A 27,654-nucleotide genomic window follows, 5' to 3' on the forward strand; every position below is an offset into this window, starting at 1 on the left:
TTTCTAAATAAATCGTTGTCTTCAGGGAATTAAACTTCTAAGAATATGACTCTGAGCTCTCCTTGTTTCTATTTTTTCTATCCATGCTCCCAAATAACTTTATCTGTGGAAATGATTCTGCTCTAATCCCTCTTAATGAACCTTCTGAAAATTAAAGCAAAGTGAAATTAGCAAAATAGAAATGGGTGGTGATTATATGTTAGAGCTAAAGAAAAAAAAACATAAAACATGGTTTAGGCTGGCATATTGAAAAGCGACTGGTAGCAAAATGTGTATTTGCTTGGGGTAGAAGAAGAGGTGATAACTGATGAGTGTAGTCATTGGATGATTTGAGGTTGACTAAGTGAAGAGAAATTTTGGAGATATGACATTACTTGTGTAGATTTGTGACTCATATGGGAGGTACCATGTTTCAAACCCAGGGGAAGAAATGATTTCTGTAAGATGTTGAGTACAGAAGAAAAAATACAGAGACATAATGACAGAACTAAAATTGAGAACTCCCAAAAGCTCCAGAATGACTTCAAATGAATCTCTCTAAAACAGGAATCATAACTTTATTTTCAGCCTATGTATTCCTTTAAATTTAAAGTGAGTTTCTTATAGATAGGTTTCTTATAGACACCACCTGTGTAGGTGGTGGGGTTTTGTTCTCATTTGTTTGTTTTTTGTTTTTTATCCATTCATCCGCTCTGTCTTTTGATTGATGAGTTTAATACATTAACTATTATTGATAGATAAGGACCTATGACTACCACTTTGTTAACTGTTGTCTGTTTTGTAGTTCTCTTGTTTATTTATTATTTTCTTACTGTCTTTGTGGCTGTGTGTGTGTGTGTGTGTAATGATATGCTTTATTCTTATCTTTTATATGTCTACTGTAAATTTTTCCTTTGTGGTTAGTCTTGCATCAAACCTCTCATAGTTAAAACAGTCTATTTTTAAACAGAAAACTACAATCTCATACAAAACCCCTATACTTTTACTTTCATCACTCCTACTTTGTTATTGATGTCAGAGTTCCCTTATTCTTATATTAGATATCCATTAACAAATTTTTGTGGTTATGGTTATTCTTTATGCTTTTGTATTTAACACTTAAAGGTGATTTCCATGCTACCATGACAGTGTTCCAATATTGGTGTCTTTCTATATATTTGCCCTTACCAGTGAGGTTTGTACTTTCATATACTTTGGTGTTCCTATTTAACATCTGTTCATTTCAGCTTGAAGAACCTCCTTTGGCAATTCATACACTGCTGGTCTACGGGGGACAAAGTCTCTCTGATTTTGTTTATGTGGGGGAAGTCCTTATCTTTCCTTTTTTTTTTTTTTTTTTAAATTTTTATTTATTTATGATAGTCACAGAGAGAGAGAGAGAGGCAGAGACATAGGCAGAGGGAGAAGCAGGCTCCATGCACCGGGAGCCTGACGTGGGATTCGATTCCGGGTCTCCAGGATCGTGCCCTGGGCCAAAGGCAGGCACCAAACCGCTGCGCCACCCAGGGATCCCTATCTTTCCTTTATTTTTGTGTATCGTACTTTGTAAATGGATATCCAACATCAAGTATAAATGTTACTGAAGAAAGACATGTAATGAAAAAGGAGGGAAAATATGGGAAGAAATGAAAGAATGATAGGGCGTATTAAAGAATAAGCCTATGAATAATGCAAGAAGAGAAAGGATACCTTTTTAGGAAGTGAAGTCAATGAAACTTGCACATTATTATCTACTAGCATCCAAGGCTGATATTATTCCCTTCAGACACAATAGTATTTATTTAAAACTAGGACTCTAACAAGTGTATAAGAAGTCTTTTATCTCCAAAACCCATTCTCCAATTGGCCTTTCCCCACCATTTTTCATTCCATAGTTTGAAAGGATTTGTGCTTGTAATGGAATGACAGATTGGAAAATCAAGGGGACATTACCATTGCTGAAATAATCAGAGTTCTGAAGGGATAGAAGCCTGTTTCTGAATTTGTATCTTTCCACAAAATGCCTGATGGGTTCATTGTCTGGTCGGCCAGTATTCAAAACACAGCCTTTGACTGAGCAAAAGTATCAGAAATCCAATTTAAGCAATTAGCCTGGCATACTGTAGCTGTCGGCAGTGTACATAGCTTGACACGGTCATTAGTTTTTATGCTGTTTTTAGAGCAAGTGTGTTACCAGAAACCCAATTTACTCCTGATAGAATACTATTAGGTAACCAAAGCATGAACATTGTCAAAGACTTCCTCTAAATAAAACAGGCTGCTGACATAAAGTTCCCTGCTATCAAAAATATATTTATACACTTAAAGATTTTTTTTAATACTTTTTTCGGGCAGCCTCCTTGTCCATTCTTATAACTATCTTGCTTTTTGTACTAGTGTTATTTGACCAGGGACATTTTTTTTTTCTATGTTAACATTCTTACCGTATGGATAGTGGCACCTTGCTTTAAATGACAGTGGGATAGCTGGCCAGGATGTTGGTGGTGAAATAAAAAGAGAGAGAGAGAGAGAGAGAGAGAGAGAGAGAGAGAGAATAACAGCAGTGTATGCCAAGTAAGAAATAAGGTTACAAACAATGAATGATGACTAAGAACTTCAGTTTGAAAACTTTTTTCAAGTGCCTTCACCCCTTGCTCAACCAAATCCTGACATTTGAAATATCTTTAAAGATAAATTTGAAAGACATGTCACAAGATGACATATCTCAGTGTGATGAACATGAGGGTATTGTAATATGATAATGTTCTTTCTGATGCTCAAGCAGCAAAACAACTGAAATACTGATTGTTAAAAGAGCCCAAAGTTACTCCTTCCTGATTAACATTTAGAATCTTGTTGTAAGTTCAGAGAGTGTTGCTCCTGATTTAGCTCAAGATATTGTAAATAAGTTTCTCATACAGAAGGGTTATAGAGTTGAGGGAAGAAAAAGTTACTTGAAAAGAAAAGGAAATGGGGAAGAACATAGTATATTTAGGGAAAAATGAGAAAAATCTGTGTTCAAATCATACAAGACATGAATTTTGTCACAAGAAAAAGACTATCAAATTAACTTTGGTTCATATTTTAAAGAACATTTGATAGATCAGTGATAGATATACATAGATGATAGATACACGGACAGATGATAGATAAATAGATAGATGATAGTTATAGTTACATATATAAAGCAAGTGTTTAGTAAGTTCTATATTCCAGGTACCATACCATTCAGATTCTGGAAATATAGCAGTGAATAAAATAAATATTTTTATGCTATCAAGTGGCTAATATTCTTAAGTGGATGATTGACAATAAACACATTAGGTTACTGCAGTAGCGATACATCCTAAAAAAAAAAAATAAACAAGCTCCCAAGACAGCAAGCGAATGAAATGGATGTGGTAAGCATTAGGTTGGGAGGCTAAGATACTTAACATTTTACTAAGGGGGTGACATTTGAGTTCACCACACGCAAGCAAGGATGGGAGATGCTTCGGGCAAAGGAACAGCACTTGCAATGACCCTGAAACAATGAGTTTAGAGGAAAAAGACCATTGTGGCTAAATCTTATTGACACAGAGTGAAGATGCCATTGGTAAGCTATAAGAGTGAGAGCAGATCATGGAGAAACTCTCAGTACAAAGACTAGCTTTGATCACTGTAGATTATGGGGGAACAAAAATAGACAATTGAATGGTTTGTGACTGCACTGCAGGAATGAGATAATGGTAGGTTTGACTGTGTGTCCTGTGAAGATGGATACATGTGGATAGATCTGAGTTACATTTTGCAAGTAATGTTGATAAGAATTTCTCAATAATTGGATGCAGGAACTGATCAAATAAAAAAAAAAAAGTATCAAGGATGACTCTTGGGTTTTGATTTGAGTCCCAAACTAGAAATAGCAAGTGATACTTAAACACAACATGGAATACCCATACTATGGTGTACTACTTAGCAACAATGAAGAAGAAACCAGTAATATAGGCAACAACTTGGATGTATCTGAATTCTAGAGAATTATACCCAGTGAAAAAAGTCACTTTCAAAAAGCTACATACTCTCTTGTTCCATTTATATAGCATTTTGCAAACAACAAAATTATAGAGATGGAGAACAAATTCATGGTTGTTAGGAATTATGAAAGGAGCCAGGGAAGGAGGTGGCTATGGACATAAAAGGGTTTCATGTAGGATCTTTGTAATATAACTATTCTGTGGTTGTGATGGTGGTTACAAAGAAATCAATGCATAAGATAAGACTTCTTAGAACTAAATACAAACACAGAAAAATGAATGCCTGTAAAATGAGTGGAATCTGGATAAGGTGAGTGGATTACACTGATATGAATTTTATGTTTGTGATCTTAAACTACAGTTATACAAAATATTATGATTGGGGAAACTTCTTGAATGATGTATGGAATTTTTTTGTATTCTATTTCACAACTGCTGGGAAATAATAGAATTGTTCTATAATTAATTTTTTAAGATTTATTTATTTATTTTAGAGAGAGAGTATACACGAGTGGGGGGAGGAATAGAGGGAGGGGGAGAGAAAGAGAATATCAAGCAGACTTTCCACTGAGTGTGGAGCCTTTCACAGTATTTGATCTCACAACCCTGAGATCACGACCTGAGCCAAAATAAAGAGTTGGAAGCCCAACTGACTAAGCCACCCAGGCACCCCACAAAATTAAAAATTAAAAAAACATTAGCTGTTAGTCTCATGAAGAGAAGGTGAGAGCAGATTGAATAGCTACAGTGTGAATTAGAACACTGAGAGAATCCTTGGAAAGATAGCTTCTGAGTTCATGGATTATATTATTTGAATTGTTCTTCTCTATTTTTTCTGAGATTGGAGCTGCTTTTTATAAAAACACAAATAAAATTAATTCCCTGTCGTGTTTATCTATTTTCTCTTAGTGACAGAGATTTTACCTTTGCCTTAAATTATAGCCATATGGTGAGTTTTGTAAGTGCTTTCATACTGTGGATGATAGCAACTACAACAGACTTGTCTGGTATGCTTATGAAGCAATGTGGAGTCCTACTAATCCCCCTGACCTTGTTAGAATCTGGGTACATAGTCATGATCTCCAATAATCCATTTATGGCTTCTTTCATTTTTTTTTTAAATACATTTTTTTAAAAATTTTTTATTTATTTATGATAGTCACACAGAGAGAGGGGGAGAGGCAGAGACACAGGCAGAGGGAGAAGCAGGCTCCATGCACCGGGAGCCCGACATGGGATTCGATCCCGGGTCTCCAGGATCGTGCCCTGGGCCAAAGGCAGGCGCCAAACCGCTGCGCCACCCAGGGATCCCTATGGCTTCTTTCAAATTATTCCAGCATTTTAATGTTAAAGGTAATATAGAGATGAAAGTTAGCAAGCATCATGGTTGAGTCCTTGCTTTAAACCTGAGCAGGCAAAGTTGGATGTGCTTTTTGATCATTTCCTAACTATTGGGATTTTATCAAATGTATTTTTTAAAAATCCCTACTATTTCATTTATTTCATTAATTAAACACCAATAATAAAACAGGATTTGATGAGGATTCAGTAGGTTAAAAATTCATATTTAGAAAGGTACTTGAACAAACTACATAGTAACATCCATACCTAGGTATAGAGAGATAGGTATCTCTCTATCCTTCTGTTCATCTATGTATATCTAATACATATCTATTATCTACCTATCGATCTATTTATCACATATCACATATCACATACCTATTTAATCTACATCTTTGTACTTATCAAATATTTAAGTGCTTCTGATGTTTCCTATTTTAAACTGTATCTGTTTTAAGACAATGACCTAGATGTTTATTTCTCTTATATCTCATGAGGGTCCTAGATGCCCTGGTTAATCTAAATGTTATTGATTGACATCTTGTTTGATGATACAGAGGTTAATACATTTGAAAAAGTTTGGCATATGGGTAGTTTAACCAGTACTGTGAGAAGTAATTAACGAATCAACAAATTCATAAATTATTTGTCATATCTCATATAATTTGTAAGTTCAGATCTGTAACCAGAATTTTACATTGAATTATCTTTCTAGGACACTTGGACCCCCTTTTTTTTTTCATTTATCTTATCTCTAAATTGTCCCCAGAGGAAATGTAATTGTGAATTAAAATATTGGCAAGGAATGATTTATTACTTTCCAGCTTCTAATTTAGGTGCTGTTAAATATATTGTGGAGACTTCAAGCTAAATTAAAATTAACTCTTGCTTTTGAAGTAAATAAGTTTTTTTGTTGTGGTGGTTTTATCTCACTTTTGAGTTTACAAAAAGTCAGGCATATTAGCTTAGTCAAATGTGAATATATCCCTAACAGGACTGGAGGGTTCACCAGCTCTGTGCATCTTGGCATACAGATATTTGTTAAACACAAATGTGCTGGGTTTTTTCCTTCTCATTCCACTAATATCTTAAGAGCTACTAAATTTATTGAATCATTGTTGGCAAATTAGTGTCTAAATGATATATGAAATGAAATATCCTTGCCAACTTCAGATAATGGGTTGAGTTCTGCTGTGCTCAGTTACTTCTTTGAATGTGTATGTGTGTTTCAATCCTATTTAAATTTTAAATTGTGTTTACTCTAAATGTATTCTTAAATTTCTTTCAAAATTAGCTAAGATATTGAAATAATCATTTAGACATAATAAACAATAATTGAGATTAACTTCAGAAAGTCCACTGTGACATGCAACTGTATTCCACATATTATTTATGTAAATAGAGTATTTTTTTTCATTTATTTAGATTGCGTGGATCTCCAAAAACCACTAAGGCCAATTATTTGCTGGGAAACAAAATATTCAAATAATCTTAAGCTATATTACCAATACCTGAAAATTCTTGCATTAAGCTAACATCAAAGAGCTAAGTCACCCGTGTTTAAGATTGATGTCAGACAATTGAGTTTGAGATTATCCATGGATTTCAAAATTCATCCTTAAAACATAAAATATTTTAAACCACGAGATTTGGAGAAGAGAAATATGCTGCAAAACTCAATTTAAAGTTTGAATAGTAGACTTTTTCCTTGTTATAAGAAAGATGCTGATTTTTTTCTGAAATAAATGTGATTTATCCCTCACAACTATGGATATTTTAAAATACCCCAGATGCATAAATACATATTTAGTGAAATAAAAATTACAGGTAAATATTCAAAGAGACTCTTACTGATACAAGCAGGATTCTTAACATTTTCTCTTCACTCTTCCCTCGATGTATTTCAGTTTAATCTTCCCATTTTCAAGGACTAAGCATAAAGAAAAAAACTGAGTCAGTGCCCAGTAAGCATGATATAAGGGATACAATTTTAGTGCAAATAATAATTCACAATTTCCAATTAATTATAGTTAGGCTTCAGAGGAAAATCATTTTAATCAACACTTTAAATTTTATTAATTTATACAATATATATATATTTTTAAGAATTCTTTTTTTTTATTTTTATTTATTTATGATAGTCACACAGAGAGAGAGAGAGAGAGGCAGAGACACAGGCAGAGGGAGAAGCAGGCTCCATGCACCGGGAGCCCGACGTGGGATTCGATCACGGGTCTCCAGGATCGCGCCCTGGGCCAAAGGCAGGCGCCAAACCGCTGCGCCACCCAGGGATCCCCAATTTATACAATATTTTATGTCAAATTACAAAGTTATGAATTTTTTTATTTTTATAGAGAAACTTTTAATTTCAATCTTACTTTAGTTTTAGTTTTATCATTGCAGACCAATTCCCAAAATTTTATATAAAATTCATCCTTTTTTACATCCTCCCAAACTATTCAATGCAACTTTAGAGATATACTTGGAATCTGTCCATATCTTAGGTCAGGTTTCCCATGGAAAAGACTTGGGAGAGGATACTCTATGCAAGGAGTTTATTAGAGAGAGCTCTTGGGATAAACTTCTGTGAGAGAATAAGGGAAGCAGACTTTGACAGAGAAGTAGAATTTCAATGCATTTAGAAGAGAGCACACAATCTTATAAGGGGCTCTGGAGGTTGATTAGCTCTTAAGATTTGTCCCGAGTTGAGGCAAGGGAGACATGTCTTTCTATTCCCACATTGGCCAACTGTTGGATGTGGTCTGCTCCTGGAGAATGAGTGAAACATAGGACAAAGCAGCTCCATTTGATTAAGTACAATTTCTCATAATGGTTTAGGCTATGAGCCATTGGCAACTCAAAACCCAGTGCATGAGTACCTTTATCCTGAAGGGCAAATTTGAGTAGTGTACCATCTCACTCACCTCTACCATCTCTGCTATTCTAGGTGGCTTACCATATGCAATGACCTAGAACCCTCATCCCTGAGAGTTCTGAGGTCTTGGATATTATGTTCTTCTAGTTTTATATTTTGACTATCAAAATTTGATTTTGAGAATATCAAGATTAACAAGAGATATACAAATAAATAAGTACAACACACTTTCATCTTTGTTCCTGTTTTGTGGCAGCAGTACTACCTCTTCCTAAAGATCAGAGTTAATTATTCCTTTCACTATGGTGATTTTGTTCCTTTTCTGCACCTCTCTTGGCCACAAGCAACCCGGTGCAACCAGGGATGGCTCTAGCTTAAATACTAATGAAACTTTTACTATATCCTCTAAAGGAAGTATTTTTTACTCTCAAAACCAGAGTAGAGTTAGAGTCTAGAGTTGCAAATCACCCAAGTGGGCCAATGGGGTTGACAGTAAGTAGAGATACTCCTATTTATGCCCCTTTTGTTCCTGGACCCATATATTCTAATCTTCATCTACTAAGGATGTAACATCATATAATATTCATTGATTTAGGATGGATGGATGGATGGATGGATGGATGGATGGATGGATGGATGGATGAGTGGGTGGGTGAATGAGTGGGTGGATGGATGGGTGGGTGGGTAGTTAGGTAGATAGGTAGGTAGGTAGATGGATAGAGAGATAGATGATAGACAGAACATCTTGGAGGATAGCATCCTATTCTCATAGGGTTAGTATCTCAAAGTTGGCAACATAGCTGTCCTTTGAAAAGTTTAGTTCATTAGCTCAGTGATTCTAAACTAGGGCTGATTTTGTCCACTCCCGCCAGAAACATTTGCAATGTCTAGAAACATTTTTGGTTTTCACAGTTGGTTGGAAGTACCACTGACCTCTAGTGGGTAGAGTACAGTGATCTTTCAATTTTGATAAGAGCCCCATAGAACAAAAAATTATCTGGCCCAAATGTCAATGATATTCAGGTTGAGAAATCCTGTATTAGCGCATCAGGCCAGCACCTCTGGCAGATGTGGAATATGATATAACTACTATACCCATGACCATGTACCAATATCACCATTTCTCTTTTGCCATAATGTAGCTTCTTTGGCCACAGGTGATATTATATTATATGATGTCCTGAATAATGTGTTTTATTAATCTTAGATAGCAGTTCTACTCATGTCACCGCTAGTAGAAAAGTCTAATTAATTCCTGAGATATGTGTCACATTCATTCCAGTCAGTAAAAATTGTTGCATTTCCAGGGTGTAAAGTATATGGTGTAATCAATAATCACTAGATGCTTTTGCATCTGCAAAGAATGATGTTTGATTAGGGGTTCAGCATTGTTTTCTGTTTCTGAGAATTTTGACATGAGGCAATAACATCAGCTAAGTCTACCTTGGAGAATGAAAGACTAAGCAGCTTATCACATGTATAGATTCCAGTGATCATGGTTATTAGTGTATTATTCTCAGAGAGCTAAAGTAGCAAAGGGTCAGGTTGACATCAACCGGGTGAGTTATTGTATGTCCATACAGCTCTTTTGTGCCTCTTCCATGCTGGATGCTCTTTGGAATGTTAGCATGTGACTCAAAGATGATTAAACTTTATGGCCACATCCATTTGGCCATCCATAAACCTCTTCTCCATACCTTCTTATCCTTCACCATTCTACCATTCTCCTTCAGGTCTCCTATCCAGCCAAGCCATTTTAACACTCCCTGTTATTCCGTGCTCATTCTTCTGATAAGCTACTTCCATTTAGCAAAAGTCAATGACTATGTGCAGTAGTTAAGCTCAGCACATTAGGAGAGTTTCATATCAGCATTACCTTCCAGTGCTCGCTTTGACAGCACATATACTAAGACATCAGCATTACCTTTCAGAGACACCTCTGATTGCATAAGTAATCAAGTAGCAATACTTTTTTTGTTTGCACCTGTACACCAAGCCACATTATACATGAACTGCCCTTGGGCATTTTCCTCATCTATCATAATGCCATAAAATAATTCAATAACTAGACTACCTGAAATTTGAGTTCTTAAGATTTAAAAAATGTAAATATTAATGCTAAGAATTCCACATATATTATCTGAGAGTAGTTAACTATCTGATAGTAGTTAAGAGTAAGTTCTTCTAAATATAAGGATCCGGTGTCAAGATGTAAAGTATATACTTCTTCCTTCATCAGTGAAGTCTTGCTCTAAAGCAAACTTACAAACAAAAGATCAGTGAAATGAAACAATTCACATCGAAGACAAAACTGGATTATTTCACAATTTTTCTTTGTTTTCTTACATACACAAAAGAATGTTTTAGGCTATCAAAGTAAATATTCTCTAACTAGTTTTATATGTTAGCAATCATGTGAATTCCACTTTGCTGATTAGCTAATCACTTTACATGCATGCATGCATGTGCACACACACATCCACACATATCACTACCTATAACTTCTTTCCATATTGCTAGGCATGTCATAAAATCAAAATTTTGCAATATATATATGAATTTATAAGAACATAACAAAATATAAAGCTCTAAACTGCTTTGTTTTAATGCATCTGAAAAAAGGTGATGAGAAAACCAGATGTTGGATGTTATTCCATATTGAGTATTGTTACAATATATTGTTCCAAGATAAAAATAAATCCCTTCATTTATAATTAATTAAAACACATAATTATTCCTGTCACCAAATTTACCTTACTATTTTTCTTTTCAATAATATTGTTTGAGGGCTGCCCTGGTGTAATAATAATAAGCAAAGATAATTTATAACCACTTTGGATTTGATGTGAATTATTTGCAAGTGATTTGATCAGAATTATTTGCAACTGAAAGTATCAATCTTCAGATTCTAGGAAAGCAAAGAACCTAAGATCTCATCAATTCCAAATCATTAATTTTGCATATTTCTGGCAAAATATCATTAATTTGGCTATACCTGTGCAGGTCTGTCATTTCAAAGATTATTTGAACTAGTTATTAACTCCAAGTTGATTTGTTACCACTACTCAGCTGTCTAGCCAGTAAAACCTTAAGGCACGCTAATCAAACAATATTATTTTTTAAGATTTTATTTATTTATTCATGAGAGACACACAGAGGGAGGCAGAGACACAGGCAGAGGGAGAAGCAGGCTCCATGCAGGGAGCCTGACGTGGGACTCGATCTCAGGATCCCGGGATCATGCCCTGAGCCAATGGCAGACGCTTTAACCACTGAGCCATTCAGGCATCCCAAAACAAATTTCTTTTGAGATAATTTAAAATAGTTTCCTTACATCTAGATTCCTAAGACTAACTCAGGAAGGGCTAGGACTTTCAGTTATGAGTTCTGTCAATCAATGTAAATAACCACCATTAGCATAGTATATTTAAGAATACACTCTGACATTTTATAATCATCAAAATTATATTTCATAAATACACAGTAGATAGTGATGTGGGAAACAAAGGAAAAAGAAAAAATTAAATTTCCTAGCTGCTTACTGCCCATGACAAGTCTTCGATGTTGACACTTTGCTAAGGGCAAAAGGCAATTTTAGCTTAACATTCATTACCCAACTCCTCAGGATCCTGTGAATCTACTTTAAACATATAGAAACTCCTTTGGAAACTTCTTTTATCTCTACTCTTCCACCCCAAAATATATGTAGACAATCTGCCTCTAAGCATATGACCTACCAATATGCATCTAAACATCTAAAGGATCTCATGACTAAGGTTTTATTGGACAGTAATAGATGACCTTTTCCTAATAACACCTAGACCCCTCCAGGTCCTGGAAGCCTTTCTTTCAAAAATCCTTAGAGACTTGTGCTATCCCTAATCCCCTCCCAAGTTGAAAGCATATAATCAGTGACCCATCACAATCCCAGTGCAGCTGTTTCTGCCTATAGGTCCTGTCCCTATACTTTAATAAAACCACCTTTTTTTGCAGTGAAAACATCTTAAGAATTCCTTCTTGATCATTTGCTCCAAACCCCAACATTTCCACATCAAATAGCATTCTCAGTAAGAATAGTTTTCCTGTCTACTTAGAAAAATAAAGCTATTTTCACCTGCCTATTAATAGTTACCATAATAAAGAATACTTCACAAAGGCACATTATCTTCATTCTTGAACCAAAGTAAAGGATTAGCTCTACTTGGCCTGGTTAATATGCTTTTTCTAGAATTAGAAGATACAATTCTCAGTGGAAATGTGCTAAATCCTGAGTGCATTACCTAAAGTATTGTTCTCATGAACCTAAATTTTAGTTAGAAACAAAGCCAATACAGATACACCTCTTCTTTTCACAGAGGAAACAAATTCACAGGGTAAGCAGAATTGACAAGTTACCAAAAATACCCAAGCTAAGTCTTAAACTGAACAATCTCTACCATAAATAGGATGCACAAAGGCTTTGTGTGTGAAGAGCTTAATATTACCAAGCTACTAGAAGGGCAAAAGAGCAGAGTATTAACATCGAGGCAGCTGAGTTCCTAGAGGAATATCACTCTGCCTGTTTCTCTCTCTCTCTTTTTTAAAGATTTTATTTATGTATTCATGAGAGAGAGAGAGACAGAGACAGAGGCACAGGCAGAGGGAGAAGCAGGCTCCATGCAGGGAGCCTGATGTGGGACTCGATTCTGGGTCTCCAGGATCACACCCTGGGCTGAAGGCAGCGCTAAACCACTGAGCCACCTGGGTTGCCCACTCTGCCTGTTTCAAGGACTTGTCAATGGGCTGCTAGTAGTAAGGAAATTTAATAACTTTTCGTCTTTATTTTCCACATCAATAGTTAAATTCATAACACAATATTAGAAACATAGTTACATTTTTTAAAACTACTTACCTGTAATGCTAGGCTGACACACAGTTTCTCCAATTATGAAAGAGTCATATTTTATGGTAATGTAATTTTTGGAAAGGAAAGTTATAACACAGTAAGAAAACTAACACATTATTAATGTTCTATTAAATACCATCCACCGGGCCACCTGGGTGGCTCAGTGGTTGAGCGTCTGCCTTTGGCTCAGGGTGTGATCCCAGGATCGAGTCCTGCATCGGGCTCCCTGTGTGTAGCCTAATTCCCCCTCTGTCTATGTCTCTGCCTCTCTCTCACTCTGTGTCTCTCATGAATAAATAAAATAAAATCATAAAAATAAATAAATAAATAAATACCACCCACCTTATTCCCATGTAAGGATAGGCTATCCACTTTCACACAAGTCTTGTACAGGATGCTTTACGTGATGAATATTTAGGCAATGATGATGATAATGACACAGAAATGTCCCATTCAATTCTTGCTATACTTACTAGATTTCTCATGTGAAGAAAATTACACACATAAACAACAAATAGGTTTATTAGCAGTACAGTATGATGGTTATTTTCTATTCATTAAGTGGAAGTGAATCATAAAGGTCCTCATTCTCATAATCTTCATTTGGAGGAAACAAAGGAGGAGGAGGAAGAGGAGGGGTTAGTCTTGCTGTCTTAGGGGTGGCAGAGACAGAAGAGGTGGGAGGAGAACAGAAAGGCAAGCACATTTGATGTACTTTACAGAAACACATCTTCATTTCTGTCTGACTTTTTTGATATGAATTGCTCATGTAGAGATGATTAGCATCACATGGCATTTTAAGAAAATACTTGGAATACTTGGGCTCACCACAATAGCAACCGGAAGTGGCTATGCCATTATGACAATATGTAATGTATGTAATGTATGTAATGTAAATTAATTACAGTTAATTTTATGCCGTTAGGATTAAATACTGCATGTTTATATTTGTTTATAATTTCCTCAACTGAGAATGGCACCATGTAGAATCTGTGTGCCTGCCTAAGTTTTGATAGGTCTTATTTATTATTTTTTTCATGTTTCAAGTTTTTCTCTAAATTCTAGTAATTTAACATATAGCATAATATTAGTTTCAGGGGTAGAATTTAGAACACCTCGTGCTCATCATAAGTGCCCTCATTAATTCCTGTCACCCACTTAGCCCTACTCACCTCCCCTACGCACCTCCCCTTCAGCAACCCTCAGTGTGTTCTCTACAGTTAACAGTCTCTTTAATGGTTTGCCTCCTTCTCCTTTTTCTCTTTCTCCTATTTTCACTAGTTTTTGATGAATTTAAAATTTTAATAATAGATTTTTGTATATACTATGGTAGTAAATGATTAAATAGACTCATAGCTACCTATATTTTATGCATTCATGATATACCCTTTTCCTAATTTTTTTAAGTATTTCTAGGTCACATCATTTATCTGTTTTTTTTTTTAATTTTTGCAAATCTCTGGAAAAATCCACGTATAAGTGAACCTACAGAGTTTAAACCTATATTGCTCAATGGTCAATATAATCTATTTTCATTCTACTAACAATGAAGGTATTGGTAGAAAGATAATATGGAAACCAGAATTTATCTTTTTTTTTCCCCAGAATATGTAAACTTGTCTATGAGATTGTGTTATGCAGTTAAACTGAAATTCATTGATGACAAGGACAAATCCTGATTGTCTTCAAGGGCTGTGAAACTTCTTTTGACAACTCATACTTATTAGCCTTACCAGTAGAAGATCTCTAAGATCCTGGGAATTTTTGTGACATTTTCCTAAAAATTAAAGAAGCCCTAGTATTCTCTTACTCATAATCAACTACCTGGGAAGACATAATCATCTTTGTCAAAGTATATCCCAGTCCAGTAGGTTTTTAAATGCCTACAAATACACTTTAGCATGAGTTTATTTTCACTGCAAAATGAGGGATGGTTGAGGCTATATGTTTCTGAGAGAGTACATAGATTAATCTGACAGTAAGGTAAAATGATTGAACTTCCTTTTGAGTAGATTTTGATATGATTAAAGGAATATAAAAGACACAAGATTTGATTACAGAAAGAAAAAATATGTGATAGGGCCTAAATAAGAGGAAGATAGAGTAATAGAAGACAAATGTTAATTACTTTAGAGTTTTGACAAATGCCAGTCCTGCATTTCCTTAATATAATTTCTCACATTTTGAAAATATTCTTTGGTTCAGAGAATTTCAGAATGTTCCCTGCTTCCTTCATAGCTGTGGCATTCAACTTATCAAAAAACAAAAACATTATATGGTATTTTAGGTATAACAAGAACAATTTTTAAAAACTGAAGACATAATTTTCTAATAAATGCACAGATTTTATATGTACAGTTATATATTTCAACAAATTAACACTTATGAAGCCACCACTCCAAATAATATATTTTCACATCTCTATAAATTTGCCTCTGTAACTAATTCAGTCTACTGTTTTAAGATTCATCCCTGTTATCAAGAATGTTTATCATTCATTTTTTATATTGCTGAATATTTTACCATTATAACAATGTACCACAATTTGTTCATGTATGTGCTTGGTAGGGAATATTTGAGATACTTGCATCTTGGAGCTATTATGAACTTTTTGTATATGTTGTGGTCATATGTTTTCATTATTTTGGAAAATACCTAGAAAGGGAATTGTAGGCACCCCAGTCCTAAATTGTTCTCCAAATGACATCATTTTCTGTTCTCAACAACGAGAGTTCCAGTTGCTCCACAGTCCACAACCTCACTCACATTTAGTATCAGTCTCCCTCCATTCTGATTGGTATGATATTTAAAAATTCTAGATACTTTAATATTGTTTTTTTCCTGATGATTATGAAGTTGTTCCTCTTTTCACAGGCTTATTGGAAATTTCTATATTTTCTTTCTAGAGTGTCCAAGTCTTTCCCCCACTTTTATTTGGCATTTTGCTATTATTATCATTATTATTATAGTTAGGTTGTAAGAGAGCATTATATGTTCTGTATATCAGCCTTTTGTCCAACATATATAGGAAGTGAGACAGTTGTCTTCTCATTTTTGTAAAGGTGTGTTTAGAACTAGGCTCACAAACTATAGCCTATAGGCAAAATTCAGCATGCTGCCTGTTTTTATGAATAACCTTTTATTGGAACACAATTTTATCTATTCATTCATATATTGCCTGTGGTTACTTTCCCACTACAAAAGCAGAATTGAGTACTTGTGACAAAGACCATGTATCCCACAAAGCTTGTAATACTTTCTCTTTGACACTACAGAAAATGTCCACCATCTCCAGCTTTAAAAGAGCAGAATTAATTTTTATAAATACAATGAAGTTTATTTTCATTTTGTAGTACTATTTTGTGCTACTTAGAAAAACATTGTCTAAAACACAATAATGAAAATATTCTCCTATATTTGTTTCTATATGTTTTATAAGGTTAGAAACCGAGGTTACTCTCAACTATGGGAATATCAAGTGGTTGCAACACCAATTGTTGAAAAGGCTGTCTTTTCCCTATTAATTACCTAGGCTCTTCCGTCGAAAATCATTTGACTATGTATATATTTAACTGTCACATCCTTTATACTCTTCTACTAATGTTTTTGTTTATCCTCACACTATACCATATAGTTGATTTCTACAGCTTTATACTAAGCCTTGAAATTATGTACTTGTTTTGTTTTTAAGGTTGATTCCCCTATTCTAGGTCTTTTGAATTTCTATATTAACTTTAGCTTAAGCTTGTCAGTTTCTTCAAAAAAGCCTTGCAACTTTTTTTCACCAGGATTGCTTTGATCTATAGATCAACATGTGGAAGATAATCATCTTAGCAATGCTGATTCTTTCAATCAATTAATATGATATATTTTTAAGTGTATTAGATACTACAGGGTTGGCACACAAGTCTTGAATTTTTTTGTTTTTGTTAAATTACTCCCAGAAACAGTAAACTAAATGAAACAGTAGAAGCACATTTTCAGAATTAGACATTAGGTAGCCAAAAGAAGTGATCTCTGTGATAAAGTTCTTCAAAATTTATATATTAACCCTCTCTAATTTATAAATTATATCTTCTGCTGCTTAAATAGTGCATCAAACTCTATTCCTCTTGCTGAAGTAGTACAAGTACTGCGGACCAGGAAAGTAGGGAATAAACTGCTATTATAATCCCAGAATTTCTTATTTTTGCTTAATTAGAACTAGCATTTCAAATCTGGTGATACCAGATACTTGTCGACTGGAATGAATTATTTCAACTCTCAGAATTATGACTTGTGGGATTGGCATGAAAGCAACGTTGCTAATAGTAATTTTGGACAGATAGGACTGAAGACTCATGAGATACAAAGTCAAGGGAGTTATCTTCATGTTTTTGTTCTCAGTGATACCATAATTCATCCCAGTAAGAAGATTATGAGATTTTATTTACTAAGTTTTGTAAAATTTACCAAGCTTTGGTCATGGTGTTGAGTAGATCATTTCTATATATTCAAACTGGCCAAGGATTACCTAGAAACAACCTTGTGCAAATTACCTTCCCCAATAATTTTTATAACAATAAAAAATTTAAATGTTCATCACTCGTGTTCATTATGTTCTATTCCAGGCCTAGTACTAAGTCCTTTATGTTATCCGACTTAGTTCTCACAACACAGTTATGAGTTAAGAATCATTATTCCATTTTACAAATTAGGAAGCTAATTTTAGGAGAGTTAAGCAACATTAGCTTGTCTCTTGGATGAATCCAATATTTTAATTCAAATTTGTTTCATTGAGAATTGCATTAAATCACTATATAATCCTACCTCCTTGAAAGTAATTTCATAAAAGACAGTTTACCATGGAAATTTTTCAGAAATTTCAATGAATTTCCCTACTTCTCAGCCTCTCAATATTGAAAGAACAGGCAAAATTACCTAATGGGTTTAAGAAAGTATGATCATATTGCCAACCATATTCAGCTAACAGAGATTAGAGTATGCAACAGTTGATGGACTCCTAAGAATTGAAATAATAGTTTCTTATATTTCTCCTATAATCTTGGACAAAGAGCTAAAATTGTCTTTTCTTCTTTTTGGAGTATCCTTCTTTGTTTTTCTTGTTCTCCTTCAATCTCCAAAATGAGAAAAACTTACACTTCAACTCCTTCATGTCCAATACTCATAAATCTAGATTTTACTGTTTCCTGAGTATACACATAAGGAAGAACCCATCTGCATTTAAAAAGCCAATAGATTAATTTTCCTGTAGAAGAGTTGAGGACACTGTTGGTGTAGTAGAATGTCATTTTTCTTCTGTTTGCTTTGATTACTGCTGGGTCTATCAGAGACACTTCAGAGGAAACTGACTGCCAGATTCTGAGGCCATGAAACTCATGGCTGAAAAATCCAGGCAGGGATCCCTGGGTGGCGCAGCGGTTTAGCACCTGCCTTTGACCCAGGGCGCGATCCTGGAGACCCGGGATCGAGTCCCACGTCGGGCTCCCGGTGCATGGAGCCTGCTTCTCCCTCTGCCTGTGTCTCTGCCTCTCTCTCTCTCTCTCTCTCTCTCTCTGTGACTATCATAAATAAATTAAAAAAAAAAAAAAAAAAGAAAAATCCAGGCAGCTCTTCTATTTGTAGTTTTTACTGTTGAAAATTAACTAAAGATGAGGATGGTTTGGTCAACTACAGAGGTTGAGTCTAAAGTTATTCTGAAAACAAGCCTCAGGAATAGGGAAATACTAAAATTAGGGGCAGTTGGTAGATAATTTCCCACTGATGTTTGGTATGTGAGGTATGGGACTGTAACGTGGACAGGGAATTGGGTCTAGAGAAGAAATATGTTAGCACTGACACACAATGGTAGTCCTGAGGCAAAGGGAACCTGAGTTTTGTGTTCTGAGTTAAAGTACAACTAGGAAGCAAGGATTAGTCTGAATCCATTAATCTACAAGAACAGCCAGAAAACAGGAATTGTTTCTGAAAGAAAGTATGAAGAATGATGGTACAAGTAGATTCAGGGAAGGACTTGAAGCAATTCTCTGAAACAGTATTATAAATGGCTTTATATTATCATGGATGACTACTCTTAGGACTCTAGTGATAATGGGCCAATTGAGGCACCAATAGAAATCTTCCCACTGATGTAGGGCAGACCTAAAGTTAGACTGATTTTATTACAAGTAAACATACATTTTAATAATCATGAAGTTTTTTCAATATATTTCTATAAAATTTCTGTCTTTGTGTTTAACATTAAAAGATAAATTATTAGTGAATTGAGAATGAGATATTCTAATTGGAAATATAGGTTAAGTTATATGGTACTATTTACTTTGAGAGACCTAGAGACACCAAAAATTAAAAGTCAGTAATCATTTTGAGTAATTAAAGTAGGTGCAATGAGAGGCCATGGCTGTTTGTTGGCTAACAGGTATATAGTTAATGCATCTGTGAAAATTCCAGGAGTGAGGGAGGCACATCTGTTTCCTAAACAAGCCTGAAATCAATAGTCAAAAGAGTTCATTGTCCAAAATTCTTTTATTAAATTGAATTTGAACTACTACTCATGCTAAAACTAATTCTGTATTGTCTTCCCAAGGTTAATGATTGACTAATAATTCTGAATGAGGGAAGCCAGCTAGGAAAGAATATACTGAATTCACCAAGAAATGGTTTGAGGTTTCTACATTTAAACAGCTGTGAAACTATGTGGATTGTATGAATTTTTTCATTAAACTGAAAAATCTGCTTGATGCATATTCTCCTATCTCTTTGTGAGGTAGAAAGAACTCTAAATTTAGAAATAAGAAGTTGGTTTTGTATACTTAGAGTGTCACTTATCAACTGTGTGATGTAGAAGGGAAAAAACTCGGTGCTTCAGTTTTCTTTGTTGGATAATAATAAAATCTATACTACAGAACTATTCTGTAGATTAAATTATTGAAAAATAGCTAGCTGTTTGTTATACAGTCGGGTTTATTATTTTAGAATATGTTTCCCTTTCTATACTTACTTTGACAAAGAGAATGAATTGTAATAGGAAGAAGAAAAGAAAAACTACCCTAGGAAGAAATGTTATGAAGATTTGTGGCTTCTTGGCATTCCCCTCTAAACTGCAGCTATTTGATGAGGGAGGGTTTTGGCAGATTGGCAAGAAAATGTTTTAGGGACATATATTTTGGGTTTAAAGTATCTTTTACTTTGTAGTTGCTTTGTGTAGTGCTAAGAAGGGTTAAACTAGACCCTGAAATTGAAGCAAGAAGTATTTGTTAAACCATTTTATCCTGGTCAAAATTTATAGAGTGCTAAAGGGGTTATTAATTTTTTTGAAGTTTTTACAGCGTATGGAAAGATTCAACGATAAAAGACAAAAACTGTTTCTGTTCAATAATTGTTCATTACCAGAGCTGGACTACCCTCTCTTCCATAAGTCTTGAATATAAAAAGTTGAGTGAGGCAGCAGGAGGAAGAAAAACCCAAATGCGTGTGTTCGTGTGTGCAAGTGTTTGTGTAAGAGAAAGTGTGTATAAATGCAAATGTAGGTATGCATATATATGAATTGTACATATGTGTGTTGTAAATATATGTGAATATATGAGTGATATCAATGAACAATTTAAGTAAAATGAAATTCAAGCAACTATGATAATGTTGAATGAAACCAAATGTTAGTTTAATGAATAGATGTTATTTTGAATTGAAATATATTATGACTGCTGGTTAGTAAACTTGAGCTTTAGTTTTAAGGCTAAATAAAATTTGAATTTATATACCTCTTAAGAAATAAATAGTGCATGAATTCAAAGTGCAGAGAATTGATAATTGAACTTGTGAAAGTACTCTTATTCCATTTGTAAAGCATTTCTATCAGTTTATGATGCATGTATACATTGTCTATGGTATTAAAATGAAACTGCTTGCTCAGGTATTATTGAGAGTATAATTGATAATATGAGCTATCCATATCCATAATGTGCTGCCATAAAACCTGGATTGGTTTGCTAATAGTTGGAAATGGTTTTTTCCATTATTTTAGTAAGTCAATCTCTGCATGTGGCTGTGTGCAGAATGATGGTTAGGTGTGATATACCAAAAATGCACATATGCACATATATTATTCAAAATTAGCAGCAATAGTATTATTTTTACTGTAAAAATATATCAATTAAATAATTTTCTAATTTGAAGATTAATTTCTTACCACTTGAAATTTAGCGGTAAGAGGAATTTTAGAGTTGAACTAATCCATTCACCTCACTTAATATACAGAAATTTAAAATTTCTAAGCAGTCTGTTAAATGACTTGGTTTTTGTGGAACTCAGAGCTATCATTAAATTCTCCTACTTCTTTGCCTCTGGACATTTTATTATTTTGTAAATTTGAGATCTTAACCACATGGTCCCATTTTGCCTAGGAAGGGAATTTTGAAGAGCAAAATATGTTATTGGCAAATGAGTTTTACATAACTCTTGAAAGTCATATAGATCATGCTGTGTGATGTGAATTTTGATGCATGGGTGAGATGTAAGGCTCTATACGTAGATATGGGACATACTCTTGGACATGAGTTGATGTGGGAGGAGGACTATAATTTATACTGGGTTGTGAATAGGCATAGATTGTTTTTTGGCTATCAGGGAGTAATGAAATATATTATTGAAACCTTACTGTGTAAAACCACTATTTCACCAATATGCTGATTCTCAAATCAATGTTTTCTAGAAAAAAATTTCCTGAGTTCTAGGCCTATTTATACAATGGTTTATTTCCACTTAGACATCTCAAATTTATTACACTAAAACATCCTCATCTTTAAATATATTCTCTCTCTCTTTATATTTATTCCTAACCTGGATCTTTATGGTAATACCATGATATATCCAGTCAAACAAATAAGAAATTCAACATCAACTCAAAATTTATCTTTCATTTTTCCTCCATTTCAAGTGAATCAAACTTGTGTATTTTATGGTCTTACTAAAGTTTATTAGTTTATTTTTATTATTTATGTAAATATAATTTAGTATTTTATTACTTAAAATTTTATATCTCCTCTTCTTGCTTTAGTTTATATTCATACAAAATTTTCCACTTAGATTGGTCTCTTAACATTTTTTCTAATTTTAAATGTATTCTTAGTACAAGGATTTGATTAATCATTTTTAAAATTAAATTCCTAAATAATTATATTTTACATAAGAACCTCAAGTGGCTTTCCATAACTTTTTAAGAGAAATCTAATCCTGAAATAAAAGTCAAGATCTTTTGTTATTTGTCTTTTCTTCAGTATTCAGGCTCATTTCCAGCTGCTACCCTGCCTTTGTTCCAAGTCCCATTAACTTGTAAATGAATGGACACCCCACACTCTGATAGCTCTATCCTTTGCATTGTCTTTTTCTCAGTTTGGCAAGTGATTATCACTTTGTGAATCTTTCAAGATTCAGAGTAAAGATCCCCTCTTTTAGGAAATATGACCTGATATGTTCTTTTCTAACTTGTCTGTTAGATCTCCCTTTGCAATGCTCACTTATTCTCCTTTGTATATATTTAGTGAAACTATTGTGATTTAGCATGATTAAGTTTCAAATTAACTAGACAACTCTGCCAAAAATGAATAGCGAGGGGCACCTGGGTGGCTCAGTTAAGTGTCGTGCTCTTGACTTCACCTCAGGTCAAGATCTCAGGGTGTTGAGATTGAGCTCCCGGTGGAGCTCCATGCTCAGTGTAGAGTCTGTTTGTCCCTTTCCCTCTGCTCCCCACAACAAATAAATTAACTAATTAAAATTTTTTTAATGAATAGCAAATAGGAATCTTATTGGGGATCTCTAATATTTAAGGTCATTGAAACATAATGGTATTGACTAAACATTGGCAACATCTACGTGTACTATATTCAACACAAGGAATTACTAACTTTCTTTGATAAATGAGTCCTTGAAGAAAAAGGTAGTTTGGATCCAAGAAGTGCATCAAGAAGAGTCAAAACTTTAAAGACAAGAAGAAAAGTATGCTCTGAAGTATTTAACAAGAAAACTAAGGTCAAACAAAGAGGATGACTTGGTTTCAAAATGTATTTAAAGTTTACAGATACTCACCTGTTTGGACTGTTCTTTTTACTACCTTCACTCAGACTGTGCGGCAGAACAATGAATGATTGCTACGATATGGCTGTTGACTCCTATTTCCTGTGTTCTGATCATGACTAGGCACATCCATCACGATTTAAAGCATTCGTATATTTGCTGGACCCATTTATGGCAAACCTAGACCTTTATACTTCTTCCCCTAGGTCGGTTACTTGCCCAAGATTATCAGTTGTTCATTTATTTAACAGTTTCGATTGGCATACTGATTTTGTTTGGTCCATAACACCATTGTGCTGTAGAAAATCTAATACATCTAGAAAAATTTGGAAGACTGTTCAGAACATAAACATATGTTCTGATAATATTTCCTTCCAAATATCTACTGGTAAGTAAAATAAAGTATACATTGAGGCTTGCAGCTCCCCCACCTATACAAATTATACACAGAAAACTAACTTTTCAATTAGAATTTGTAAATATGATTTCCCTAAATTTGGCACCACAGTTTTATAAGACACAGAAGATTCATCTAGTAGCTTATAGCTGGAAAATATGAGAAGGGCTGAAGAAGAATCTGTGTTCCAAATAAGCTGTTCAGTGGGCAAAAATATCTAAATGCCAGATCGCTATAATAGAGGCATCATATCATAATGTCAGTTAATTATCTGCTCTACTCATCATGAATAAGTAACAGTTCGATTTGAGCTATGGCAATAATTTTACAGATTTCCAATTCACTTGCAAGATAGCTAAATGTGTCACTACCTTTGTCTCATACGATAGAAAATAGGTTGACACTTTGTAAAGTATTTATGTAGATCAAATAAAATATAAATCCTGTGTTTGTAAAAAACTTTTGAATAAACCTTAGAAAATCAATTATTTCCCTCCCTTTTTTTCTTAAAATAGAAGATACCACAAGTACCACTGGCCTATTAATATCCTATAAAGCATTCAAATTTTTATTTAAAAACTACAGATTCACATGTTTTTTAGCCATTTATGTGTGGAGAATCTTGTAGGGGTTCTCATCAATCAGAATTCCACCTGTGCTAGGTTGTCTTGTGTCAGTGAGGCACACCCAACATTCCTTCAAATGCTGGGAACTAATATCCTGTAATTCTCTTCCTTATGTGAATCATCATCAGTTTGTCAATAGGAGGAAGTGAGGCAGGAGCCGCTTGGCAAGCCTCCACCTCTCAGTGGTGGCACCTGTTTCGCCCTCTCCTATAGTTCAGGCAGATGTCTCTCATGATTTTTTATATCATCTTATCGTTCCTTCTTTCCAGACCATCACTCCCACAGTGTTAATCTCTGCTCTTCTTACATATGTAGAAGTTCTGATTCTTTTATCAAATTGCTTTGTTTCTCTAATATCCCTAGTTCTCTCTTTCCCTGGCTGAACCCAGACTGATACATCATCAAAAGAAGACTTACCCTTTATGTAACTAGGGTATTTTCCATGTATGAAAAATTGGACAGCTTGGTAGGACACACATGGCTCTTTGAGAGAGTACAGGATCATGCATACACCAGCTGGGTCAGTCAAATCATCCTTAGTCTTAGATAGACAGCAAAGTGAGCGTCAAGGACACACTTTATTCACATAATGACTAGAACTCAGGAAGGAAAGACATTCTAGAAATTACTTATTCCAACATTTTAAGCTTCAGCTGGAAAAGGTAAAATGAGTGACTTTGCTCAAGGTAATTAAGGAACTTGTTCCAGTTCACTTAGTAGGTTAATGGTAGTGCTGGGACTCTAAGAGGTGATAAACCCTGGGCTCAAAGAGTTTACACTCTATTGACTATAATTTAGGCAGAATTTTGTCTTAGAATTTAGGCAGTACTTTGTCTTAGAGTTAATAGCTCAAAGGTGGCACACACACAGATATTATTATGTACATATACAATTTATGTACAATTTATGTATGGAATTAATATATAAATATTTGACTTTGCTAAGAAAATCACTACTCTTGGAAAACTGGTAGTTTAAATGCTTTTTTTAAATAAAGATTTTATTTATTTGTTTGTGAGAAACTGAGTGAGCGAGTGTACAAGAGAGAAAGCAGAAGCGGTGGGAGAGGGAGAAGCAGGCTGCCCATTGAGCAGGGAACCCGATGCATGGCTCAATCCCAGCACCTTGGGGATAATAAGCTGAGACAAAGGCAGATGTCCAACAGACTGAGCCATCCAGGGCACCCTAATAGTTAAGTTCTTTATGTTTGGGCAGGAGGTTTTCCTTCTCTCTTCTGTACACAGATTTTTCTGTATTATGAGTTTGCATTGGCAAAAATTCAGAAAGATTATCAAGATATAACTCTTCCAATTTAATATATACTTTATTTGTTGAGAGTCCCGAAGGTCATCCTCAGGTTTGATGATTTACTAGGAGGTATATAGTCATAGTCACTGCTGATGCATTAAAATGGAAGAGTACCTAGCACAATCAGCAAAGGGAAAGCCTCATAAGGTAAAGTCTCGATGAAATAGGAGCAAACTTCTCCCAGTGGAGAAGCTCCCAGTGGAGTCCACAGAACACACTTAATCACCCCAGTAATGTGTTGTGAGCACACAGGTGTAAGGTTTATTAGAGACTCAGTACCTAGAGCTTTTAGTGGGGGCTGCTCACATAGCCACTGCCTATCTGACAAATTCTCAAATTCCAGACTCTCAGAACGAAAGCAGATCTTCAACATAAATCATATTGTTTGTTTAAGGACTTTAGGCACAACAAGACACTCTTCTCCACTAATGTTGGGACCCTCCTAAAACTCAAGTTAGCAGCTGCCAGCTAAGTACCGATCTCATAAGCAGGCCTTCCAAAGCATCACAGTCAGATCTTCTACATTAACTACATTAGCTTCTCTGTGCATCCTAATATTCACAACTTGATTGAAAATGCAAATGAAAAAGCAACCAAAGCCATTGCAGTAGATGTCGGGGACTAAAATTTAGGTAATCCCTTTTAGTTTGGGAATGTTTGGGAGATTAGAGTGATGCTTCTCTCCTGGGATTTGATGAGATCACTTCTCTACATAATATAGCTTCAGGGCAAATAGTTTAGGAACTTTTTCTCAGCTTGATAGTTATTGGTTTATAGTTGATTTTCCAGTTTTATACACTCACTGAGACAATATCACTAGACTTACAATATTGCATGTGTTGTTTTTTTTATGGAAATGGAGAATTATGTATGTCAATAGCAGAGTTCAATTCATAGGTACTATAATACCAAAAACACATTTTGCGTTCTCCATACTTGCTTAGCAGTTAGGCATTTCCTCATCTGGGATCTGTGGCTAATGGAATGTATTTCTATGACATTATATCATGTTGTAACATAAAATTCATTAGTGTAAATCTGTCTTCCCCTCCACAAACTGTTTCTCAAAGATTATGACTGTATCCAGACCTCGTATAGTACATTAACAGCTACTAGCAGTTTTAAAATATTTATTTTCTAATGAGTGAATTTTCTCCATGTATCTGTTTATACTGAAGTAATGGTTGGAGAATAAATAGCAATCATTAGGAAAATAATAAATCAGGCCTTGTAAACCTGAAGTGGAGATAAGACAAAATAGACAACAAACTATGTGAGCTATTGAATATATTCTATGCACCTTTTGTGTTTCTTTGTGATTTCTTTATTTTAGAAAACTTCTAGGAGAGTAATTTTCTTATTTGAAAATGCTTATAATCTTTAGATATTCCAGAATCTTTAGAAGTTGATGTTAGGGTAATAGGCAGCAAATATGCTTCAAATATTTTAAACTAAAAATTCGGAGAAAATAAAATGATAACTCTCACAACCCCAAATACATGAAAGATTATAGCACAAATGACTTGTTAAGTAAATTGTGACTATATGAAGTGGAGAGAAGGAGAATAATTCTCTCCTTCTCAAATTGGAAGACTGTTCTCTTTCTATCAAGAGCCAGGAAATCTTATATAAGCCCTCCTACAACAGCAGGCATTTAAATTCATACGTTCCGTGGTATTTACGAGCAGCTGTAGCTAGCAGAACTGGAGGAGAGTTCTACCTCCTGGAGTTCGAGAATTTGCAAAGATCTGTGCATAACAAATAGGAACAGAAATAACTAGAGCTAAGAAATGAACTTGATGAAAACAGTTCTTAAAATCGGTACTTGAATCAATTCCAACCCTAGAGACTAAGCATTTTCTGCATTTGCAAGGACAGTCTTCATACAGGAGTATGACCACTTGATAAGAAACTTAATTGGATGCATCAAAATTGGAGAAGTGACACATTAGAAAAAAATAGGACAACAGATAAATTTATTTCCCCAAGCATTTCCTGGCTGAAGGGTTGTATCAATAGCTAGTATGGAATTTTTGGTAATAAATGTTAGAACCCCATTATAATTTTATCTTTTTAAGTTCACTTCAAAATTACTAGGCTTTGATTTTTCTTTTTAATGATAATGCTGTTACCATCCACACAGATCCTCCAGCCTT

The 27,654-nt window shown here is 34.6% G+C and overlaps 1 long non-coding RNA gene across 1 annotated transcript in view; it reads right to left on the minus strand.

The window, feature by feature from the left end:
- LOC111098738 overlaps positions 1–27,654 on the minus strand; it is an 89,890-nt gene that overhangs the window by 33,018 nt on the left and 29,218 nt on the right. Inside the window, exon 3 of the long non-coding RNA XR_005369161.1 lies at positions 7,188–7,266. This is a non-coding gene — a long non-coding RNA (uncharacterized LOC111098738). The remainder of the gene's footprint in view (positions 1–7,187; positions 7,267–27,654) is intronic.

The sequence above is a fragment of the Canis lupus genome, chromosome 14, assembly GCF_011100685.1.
Source record: "Canis lupus familiaris isolate Mischka breed German Shepherd chromosome 14, alternate assembly UU_Cfam_GSD_1.0, whole genome shotgun sequence".
Classification (NCBI taxonomy): domain Eukaryota; kingdom Metazoa; phylum Chordata; class Mammalia; order Carnivora; family Canidae; genus Canis; species Canis lupus.